The sequence below is a fragment of the Mytilus edulis genome, chromosome 9, assembly GCF_963676685.1.
Source record: "Mytilus edulis chromosome 9, xbMytEdul2.2, whole genome shotgun sequence".
Taxonomy (NCBI): Eukaryota; Metazoa; Mollusca; class Bivalvia; order Mytilida; family Mytilidae; genus Mytilus; species Mytilus edulis.
Genome location: NC_092352.1, coordinates 70,256,851 through 70,268,460, shown reverse-complemented (window position 1 = coordinate 70,268,460; position 11,610 = coordinate 70,256,851).

Genomic DNA, 11,610 nt, shown 5'->3' with positions numbered 1-11,610 from the left:
ATGAATTGTCGCATTTGTCATCCATTCTTATGATTATTCAGTTTGGGTTATTTTGGGAGAAAAACGAAAAAAACTGCGTCCGGATATTTTTCCGTCATTGGACGAAATTTTAAGTCAGACTAGACATCCGGTTTGCGTTTTTTTTTTTTTTTGTACTTTGTACATGCCAAAGACTATGAATAACGTGTACTTGCTATCTGCTTTCAATTTCAAGTTTACTATCCACGGCGGTCACTGAGTTTATTAAATAGAGAGGGTCTATATAATATGTCAATTACCGATGTGGATCGATTAGTAAATTGAGAGTTGAAAGTAAAAAGCATTATTGAAATCAATAGAAACAAAAAATATAGGAGTTTTGAAGGAAAAACAGTTGTCATGTCCCAAAGTACCTATATTTTTTGATACCTTTTAAATCTTTAACAAAAATTCATCGGGTCACTAAGTATAGTAAATAGAGGGGGTCTATATAATATATCAATGACCGCCGTGGATTGATTAGTTAACTGAGAATTGATAGTAAAGAGCAAACACACTTTATTTATAGTAATGCATGTTCATAAACGTATGTTCATATTGAAATAAATAGAAAACAAACAAAAAAAAATGGAAATTTTGGGAAAAAAGGGAGAAGAACTTCAAAAAACCCAAGAACCTTTAACTTTTATTAACTTTCTTGAAATTCTCCAGTCATTAATTTTTTTACAAAAATTCATCCTACAACACTTTACATGTACTGGCTTTCAACCACGCTCTGGATGCCCGCGATTTCGCGGGTGTGTTTCTAGCATTTATCATCATGCCTAGACAATATTTCAGTTTGGGTTATTTTTGGAGGAAAACGAAAATATAGGCGCTCAAATATCGTGTATGGAAAACAAAATAGAATAAATGATTGAATGCATATTAAAGATTAACTATAAGCAGTTAGAGTTACCTTTCATGCTATGTTAAAATTGTCTGTGAAAAATTATTATGACTTAAAAAGTTAAGATTTATAATTGAGAATGGAAATGGGGAATATGTCAAAGACAACAACCCGACCAAAGAGCAGACAACAGCTGTTTAGCTAGTATGAACTATTTGTATTCGTTTAATGAATTAACGATCAAACAAATGTGGTCCAATCCAAAAAGAAATTATCTATTTGAAAAAAAGATAAGCAATTGATACCAAAGGGGTATTCAAACTGATAGTCCTTCACTTGTCATCTGATACCTTATTATTACTAAAATATACATAATTTGAGATTTACACCTGTGCGTAGGAACTATTTTGTTTTAAATATGTACAACTTTCCAGTATGTTCTTTTAGACCGTGTCCCATTGGGTGGTGTTACATCTTACAAAGTATATTAATCGAATTATCCGGATTATTTGTGAAAAGAAATCCGCTTTAGTCGGTGAACAAGGGGCCGTCTTTAATGTATTAAATTACAGTGAGATGGGCGTCTGTTTGCTCCGTGTTGAGGTCGTATTGTAACTTTGAAAGAAAGAACAGCAAAACATCGCTATTCCTTTTTTTTTTTTTTTTTTTTTTTTTATTGTAAATTTACTGATTTTGTATCATTGACGGATAACCCTATCATCATTTAAAGAATAACTAACAACGCCATGGTTAAAAAAGAAAAAGACAAACAACAGTACACAAAACAACGTAGAAAACCAAAGACTAGCCACTAAAATACCAACCAAAATCTAGGGTTCATATATTGCCACCAAAATACCCACCAAAATCTAGGGTTCATATATTGCCACCAAAATACCCACCAAAATCTAGGGTTCATATATTGCCACCAAAATACCCACCAAAATCTAGGGTTCATATACTGCCACCAAAATACCCACCAAAATCTAGGGTTCATATATTGCCACCAAAATACCCACCAAAATCTAGGGTTCATATATTGCCACCAAAATACCCACCAAAATCTAGGGTTCATATATTGCCACCAAAATACCCACCAAAATCTAGGGTTCATATATTGCCACCAAAATACCCACCAAAATCTAGGGTTCATATATTGCCACCAAAATATACCCACCAAAATCTAGGGTTCATATACTGCCACCAAAATACCCACCAAAATCTAGGGTTCATATATTGCCACCAAAATACCCACCAAAATCTAGGGTTCATATATTGCCACCAACATACCCACCAAAATCTAGAGTTCATATAAAATATTGCCATTGTATTATAATAAGACGGTTGTTTATTCTAAACATCTATATATGCTGTATTAATTTCAGTACGCAAGTGAATGACATAGAAAATACAAAAATAACAAAAACACCGAACTGAAAGAATATCTAACGGTTGTCAAGTATTGCGAGACGATCGCGAAAGCTCTGGTACCGAATCGTGACAGAAATCTAATCGAGAAGACATATGAAAGGTCAATTAATAATCTAATTTGAATAATTACACAGACAAATTTACAACAAAATAAAACTGTCTGTCAAAATGGTTTAGCATTATGATCAGTATGAGAGAAAATCCAGTTTTAAAAGCACATAGTTTTTACAAAACAACAAAAGGCTAATTGCTTCTCGACATTTCAATGATATCAACACATGGTTTTGTTTAAACATCCAATGAAATAAACTACTTTTATACCTTTATGTAGTTGCATATTTTCTATAATTTATTGCACAGTAATTTTGGGGAAGTTGAATCATTTTGACAGACATTTTTTTTTTTGTTCGGATTTGTTCTGCGTTTTGAAAATTTAGCGATTTTTTCACAGATTCTAAAGTAGAATTTACATTTAATTACATACACGATCCGTCGTTACCCGTCAGTGAGCTTTCACAATCGTCTCGCAATACTTGACCATTGTTAGATATTCTTTCTCGATCATTAAGTTTTTCCCGATAAACCGAATGACACCCGTGAAGATAAGTAAAATTAAAGTAAAAGGTGAAAATTGTCACATCGCAGTTGATATAGTAGCAAGAAACAGGTTGTTTCACAAAAAACGTGCACAAATATGTAATTACTCAATGACATGTGTTCTAAATAAGCGGTAAATAGTATTTTGCATAATTACACGATAAAAATTGTTCACACTTTTCGGAAAATAATGGCGAAATGGTTGGTACAACACTATCATCTGTTGTCTTGCAAAGAGCTCCTGATTAATTCTGACCTCATTTGAATTGTGTGTTGTAAATAGATATAATTATCTGTGGTATGAGTGTCAATGAGATAACTCTCCGTCCAAGTCACAATTTGTAAAAGTAAACCATTATTGGCCAAAGTACGGTCTTCAACACGGAGCCTTAAAGGGAAATTCCGCGATTTTTTACTTATCATCTAATTATGTTCATCTTAACATAAAAAACACATTTTCAAAGTTTTAAATTTATATTCCTTCTAATAACGGAGAAAATCAAGTATTTGTAACTTTTTTGGTTGAATTCTCGAGTGGGTCGTGACGTATTAGCCCGATTTATTGAATTCTGGGAAAAAATTAAATCTGTTTAACTCTTATAGCTTATCGACAATATACGTAATTAAAAGCGCACAGCTGACGAATGGTCGTAGTTATTAACCACAATCATTATAATGAACGAAAATGAATATGCATATACCGTTTTGTATTCATTGAATTAAACTCCTATAAAATTATATGTCTCTGTCTCTAGTAAATGTTTTTGAATAAATTTAATTACTTATTGTTGAGATTTTATTCATAAAATATTTATTGAACATTTTTACTATTTACTTGTCTATTTACCGTTATTGTTTTGATAATCATTTCAATGCAACTAATGTGTGAGCAGAGTGTGTATATTATTTTGTAAAGGTCACTGTATATTTCTCGGCTTGAGGTCAATTCGTTTACCTTGTAGCTATTTAGCCGCAGGTGTGAGTTCAAGCGTACACAGGTATAAATGTTGTTATTTGGAAAGGATATACAGAAAGGATTAGAAAGAGTATGATGTCACGATGTTAATACACTAAGATTTAATACACGATGAGAATAAAGATTCAATAATTAAATTGTGTAAATTAATGGAAAATAAAATTCAGATTCGTAAATCCGAAAATGTATAAAAATAAAAGGAAACAATTTTTGATTACTTTCTTAGCGGCAATTGGCGTAAAGATTCAAATATGAAGTAAAAAATTGTAGTTTTAATCTTTAATAAAAACTAAATGCAATATTACTTAATTTGATATACCATTGTACATCTGTTTGATATCATTGACTTTACCGGAATTTCTTAACTTGTATTCAAATCTGGCTGTGTTTAAATGCTAATGAAACTATTGCAATTTTAAAGTTTTTAATTGACAAAAAAATACAACATACATGGGTTTTTTTTTAGTTTCTTTTTAACATTTTATTCTTACATAATTAAATTCATTTGACAATCATTTACACGAACTTTTTGTGAAAAAATACCAATTATCTAAGCTAAGGCATTATTTTTTTTAAGGATTTTTGAGGATTTTTTTTTTTAATTCTATGATAATAGTTGTGCAATGTTAAACATGATAGCCGTCATTAATCCAAATAAGTAATACAGTAGTTGTAATAAAAGTTATATTTTAGTCATGCATAACTGATATTGACGAATTTAGAATAGTTCATCCATACATCGTTGTTCTTAAAACAATCATTATTAGTATACATGTAAGTTTCCTGACGTATAAGAGCCATTGAGGATGAGCTCCAGAGAAAGCAGACTAGTAGCGTTTCGTTCGTTTGTTTGTTGGGAAAGGAGAGGAAATGCAACCGCTTGTACAGATAAACAACAGAATTACCATACAAGCATTTATAGTCAACACAATCAGAAACAGTTCCCATCGTTAGACGGGGAATATGAAGGCTTTCAAGAATGAACAAGTGACATGTCTAACTCGAACAGTTAGAAAACGGACTATCGACATCGACCGCTTGTTCTTGATAGTTGAAATTGTATGCATATATACGTATACGTTTATGATAGTGATGAGTTCTTGTGTCTGACAAAAACTAAATTCCTTCATGGTTATATCTTGCCATACGTTTATATTGGTTTGTAAGGTGATTACTCAAAATCGTTATTTGAAAATCCTGTTTGTGAGATGTATATTCATTTCAATACAGAAATTTCGTCTATATATTTCACAAGTGTATAACACGGAGAAGCTCTGAAGGTCCATTACTCCCATTTTGTTTGGGTGTGAACCATCGATGTTGACAGCAATATCAAAGAATAAGATGATGATGGTAGAAAGAACTATGGGCGTCATGTGGCAAATATTACATGCATATCGGACAATGAGTTGTCAATCTGTATGAAAAGATTTCCAATACAACCATATTATTGAGAAGGAATGTTTACATGCTATACTCTCGTACTAGTATTACAGGGTTCTTGTGGCGTTCACCTTAGACACACATCTTTTTAACGATGTTTAAAAAAAAGACAGAACCAATTTAATGTCATATTTCCCTATTTTTTTAAATATAACTAAAAGTCTTTCATCTGACAAGAATACCCCTATTTAGCGGACAAGTAATTTTTTCTTTTTTCTGTTATTGAATACCAAGAAAAAAAATAAATCCCGAAATTAATTTGAAACTTTGATACTCAAAAGTTTCCCAGCAAAATATTCACATCCCTTCGGGATAATTAGTGTTCGTCCAGTGGCATATATAACAATTGTGATGACGAATTCCTTCCTTTGTTCGAGAACAATCTTATTGAAATATAAATCTGTGATTTTACTATGTCCACAACTTCAATGTACCAAAGCAAAAGTTATACATCGACCTGTATTTAAATCAAATTGGTTCTCTTCTTGTTCTTCTGGTATACAATAGTCTATCGACATTCGATGATCACATACTGTTGGCATACGTGGACTAGTCTATTTACAACACTTTTACCCCTATTTATTCAAAATATATGTTTTTTTCTTATGTTCAATGTATACATGTATATATTTTAAATTGCGCTATAGTTCCGTAACTTTCTATCCAGTCGTATAAACGAATCGTCGGCAAGTGCGTACATATTTTTAAATCAATATTTCTGGTATGTTCCAATCTGTCCTTCACTTTTGACAATGAGTATATATTACATTTTCCCAAATTCACCCTGGGAAAAAATATTTAAATAGATTTTAATTTCATCAAATCTTATTTTTTGGGTATTATTTATATTTTTATGAATAATATTCTTTACACCAGAAATGTTATTTATAAACAAGCGTATGAGTTTGGTAATGACAAGTAAGACAGAGTTGTATATTATACATCTGATAGTTCAAAATGGAAAGTTAAATGTTATCAGCCGTGTACACTGATCAATACCTGCAGAAGTGAAACGATGCGTGAACTTGCAAGCCCGACAGGAAATCGCTTGAATACCTGGACGTGTCACCTCACACCCCTCACAATACCTTTGGAAGTAATACCTTTAGCCATGCTGGTAATCAGAAGAGGGAAGATACAAATTTATTGGAAAACGGTTTATTACTTTAAAGAATTATGAACAAATTAGATTTTCGAAAACAATTTTCACGGAACACTTATTTATGATTTCAACTTTGACTTTTCACCTAATTCCAATATCAAGTTTAAAAACAACAGACCATGGTTAGTTAGTCGGATAAAACAATCGTACGATTGACAAGATATCGACACGCAATTACGACTACATCGGTTACTGTAGTTTTGTTTCTTTGTGGTTTATAGACATATCGTTTCATTAATCGGGAAAGAGGGACAAAATGGCGGAACTCAGAGAATTAATACTCTAAATTTAAAATCGATGGTGATCGCTTATCTAGCGGAATAAAACTTTAATATCTATGAATTTGAGCATTTTTATACAGAATGAACATAATATCAATTTTTGATTTTTTTGCGAAGTTTCCCTTTAACTCACACCGAACAGCAGCTATAAAGAGCCCCAAAAATGACTAGTGTAAAACCATTCAAACGGGAAAACCAACGGTCTAATACATGTATTATATATATAAAAAAAAAACGAGAAACACTTATGAACCACATCAACAAAAGTAAAACATGTTAAGAACAATCCAGGATCTTGTATGTTTTCCCAAATATAATTGTAGTCTATTTCGGATTAAAAGATCATCCATTTAAAAGGGAAATTTCGAAGTACGGATTCCGACAAACAGTTACAAATGTATGTGCTCACACACGTTCACCGAAACGGTTCAAATTGGATAAAGGGAAATTAAAACCTTCAGTGCCTGTGTTTCTAAATCATCTTCACTGAACACATTTTATACATCAAAGTTAGCGTTTAGAAAATTGAAAGTTTTTCATTGATTTTTAAACTATTGAAAGTTAAACTACACAATCGTTTAATTGCAATTGGACCAGGTTCTAATTGAATACTTATTTTAAAAGGTGTATTAAACTCGTTTGACCCCAATTTACCATTACCTTGATCTGTCTCAGAACTTTCTTTGTTTGTAAGTCTTGTTGTTCTGTTTCTATGCTACTTCATGGTCTATAATTGTCCTTTGTATACCAATAAATTCATAAGAAATCTTTTGAGAAATGGTTCGAATACCAGGTTATTAGTTGAAGTAGTAGTTAAAGCTCGTCATTGAAATGATCAGTCAATGTTATATACTAGTAATCAATAGCCTCTTTTTATGTTGCTAAATTGTATGCATACATCTGTCCGGGGGTCATAGAGATATTCTTTTAGAGTCCAGTAACAAATAGAATGCGCCAAAGATATACCACTTCAAATGATAGTTCCGTTTTTTATGTATGTCATACTTTGAATAAATCTGTATTCCCTTGCTCCAAACAAAAAGAAACCCGTACACAAAAGTGAAATTTGACCAACTAGTACATATTCCTTGTTTTTTTTTCTTTGGTTATATGTTAGAATTTTGATAATTTTAAAACGAATTCCCTCAAAAAGTTCAGCAGATGGTCCGCTCTTAAAAAAAGACGCCAATATCTGGCAAAATGTGCCAAATGTATTGTTTGATAAAGGTATTCGTCCTGAAAATGTATGAAACATTTGCCACTGGACGTAAAGCAATCAAAAAATAATCAATCATGTCTAGCTATGTTATTTTTCTTACCTAGTTCTCTAAAAAACAAATGCCGTCTAGTGATGAAATGTGACCAATTAGCAATAAAAAGAAGACAACACAGACAGAGTACTGATTGCCATAGGAATGAGACATCTCAATCATAAAACACGTGCACCGTTCAGCCTTCAACAATTAGCAAAACCAATATATAAAAGCAAGCTACCACAGGCCCAATAAAATATAATGATATATACATGTATAAAGATTAAAACATGGTATTTTTTCATATCAGACCCCTGATCAGCCGTAGGTCATGATAATAACCCAAGAGCCAACATATTGTTTTATTTTTATCATACTCCTCAGTAGAAGAAAAACAGACACGACAACCTTTTTTTTTTAAACTTTTATAAAATTCATTTAAAGTTGCTACATGTACCAAGCAAACTTATTTATTTTAAATTTTTATCAATTTAAGCCAAGTTATTCATTTTTAAAAGCCGTCTGTTGGTGATAGTTAAACTACTACAAATGAACGCATCTGTGTATTTATGGATGCATTCTATATACATGTAGCGACTAAATTTCTTTAACATAGTCTATCGATTGGAATCAATTTCCCCAGATAACCTTTTAAATTATGTTATAATTAACAATTATCATATTCAATACTTGATAACATTTACTTAAAATGTAATCGACCATATGGGTTATTGAAGATATTGTTTGATTTATACGGAAAAATAAACACACTTTCATATCCAATAAAACAACAATAATTTTATTTCAAAGAATCAGCTTCCGCGAGCTTTTCATAAGAGATACTAAATATATAAATGATGATTTAGGGAATTTATTAATTTGATTGAACTAAAGGTATCCAATACAAATATCACTTCAGACACAAAGGCATTGTAACCAATACAAATACAACAGTAAGCAAAATTAAATACAATTTCTTGACTTTGCAATGAAGTCAATACCAGAGAAAAAGATCAAAAGCTATTTATAATATTAATATTATAGCTTTAGAAACAAAACTTAAATACATTGTGAATAAACGTTTAATATCGTTTGAACTTTTGACTTTAAAAGACAAATCAATTGAAGATATTACATGAGTGCTTTGCTGCCTTTGGCAATACTTTGTCTGTCTAGAAAGTATATAAAATTTTATATTTCAATGCTGAATGTTTGCGTTACAACACAAACATAGGAAGAAAAATAATGTTAAAAAAAAACACTTCCGTAGATAAACTCAAAACAAAACAAAAAATATATTGTTAAGGTACATTGACATATCTAACGAGTTTGAATCGTTCATCATTGAGATCAAATACAATGTATTACGTAGGCAATAATATTGGAAGAATTTTGATAGAACCCCTCATATTTTGATATTTAAAACGAAGTTCTAAATTTCATTTATGCTGAAAATGTGAATACAGGATGATGTGGTTTATACGCTAAAGAGACAGCAACCACAAAAAAAAAGACAACAATATTGACACCAAGAGTTCATCAACAGGCTGTCAAAGGTCTGACATCAAGAGCACTTAAAAAAAAAGAAGATACGTTCTGATTTTTTTCTTTCTTTTTTTAACTCTGACTTTATCTGCACGTCAAAATCATACAATTCGTGTACGTAAAGCGTATGTATACAATACATACATTTTATATATATAATTCAATATAGTAATACAATTCAAACTGTGTTTCGAGAAAATATGGCCTTAATAGTATTCTCGTATACATTTTTCATCTGTCTTATCATGGCCTTTCAGAACTAAGCAGTATGGGTTTTACTCTTTTTGAATGTCGAAAGGTTACCATATTAGTTGCTTACTTTATCATCATTTATTATCAGGTGGAGAAATGTCTCATTGGCAATCATTCCACATCTTCGTTTTTTTTTTTAATTTTTCAACATTATATATGATGTCTTCTGTTGAAGGGATAAATTTAAAACACAGTTACAGCAGATTCCAAGGAGTATGTAGCTAAAGGTAATATCTTTGGTTAGCTTGCTTGCTAGCTGAACCGTGAAGTCATTGTTAGGTAAGGTATACTACCCTCCTATCGAAGTAGCTTACTCAAACATACAGATAAATTTAGTATCTGTCGGACTAGTCTACTCTCAAAGGAGGGTAGTTTACCTGAGCTAACACTTACTTCACGGTTCAGCTAGCAAGCAAGATATCACCGTTAGCTACATACTCCTTGGAATCTGCTGTAAAACAAGTTTAATAGCAACCAACTTATACATTACGGTCATGGTGAGTTCGTTCTTTATTATTACTCTTACTTCATTCTATACTTCAAAATCCTATAAAGCATGTACATTTTGTAATTCTATAGCTTATGTTATATGTATTTTGCATGTCATTTATAATAATTAAGACAATATTTTTGAATTGTCAATTTCATGAACAACAAAGAAGAGTACAATTGTTGTTATTGAATTTAAACTATTCTTAATTAAACTGACGATGCTGTTCCGCACCAGCCTTTAGCATTTCAGCATAACTAACGATTGATTTTGATCATAAGATTCTTTGTGAGAAGAACCACAGACCTCCAGCTAACTTCACTTTGCAGATTCTACGTCATAGATTATTATATGTTATTATATAGAAGAATTATCATTTGACAATATTTAAAACTATGAACATAGAATCAATACTCAGAGAGAGAAGATACATGTACAATTAACGAAGAACAATACCAAACGGGTGTGTCTGTATCACCAACTTAAAACTTTAAAATGAAGCGGATTGTGCATGTAAAATAAATATTTACTTTCAGTAATGGAACTTTACAAAAACTGTTAATGATTCTGATTACTACAAATATACACTAATTAATAATTGATAAGATATAATCACTTTGTAGAAATACTTAAAAGAACTAACAAAAGGAAATACTATCAAACTATTATCGTATGAAAATGATTTTACCGGATGTTGGATGGTTGTTAAAGTTTACTGTGTAAATTTAATTAACAAAGACCGATCATGAATGATGATAAACATAGTAGATTGATTGATTGGTTTAAGCTTGCATAATGTCCAGTGACAAATATTTCGTGTATAAAAGGGAAGTTAGCTCATTCAACCCTGTCAACTAGATGATAATTTATGTTGTTATAACTCGTTTGGTCGAAATGATAACTTTACTCTTAATCCCCATTAAGGGCGCAAGAGAACCTATTATAACTTTCTGAATGTTAAAAAGCTAGCACTGTTCCCCGTGTAGTCAAGTACCTCACTCTCTGCATATTAAGAAACCATTTTAACATCTATAAAAGGTCCGTAGGTGGGCTGTTGACGGGCAACATCACTCTGCACATTTCACATACGTTCATGTTCTAAGAGTCCAAATTTCCCGCCCATTATTGTGGACAATAGACCTTGCATAAACTTTCTATAGTAACACATTTTGTAGTGTCCTAACTTCGCTTGAAATATTTGCCACTGATAAGGAAGCAAAATATTACCAACCAATCAGTATGTTGTCAATTAAACTATTTATTAAGTTTTTGAAGTCCAATTTAAATATATATATCATAGTAGATAAATATT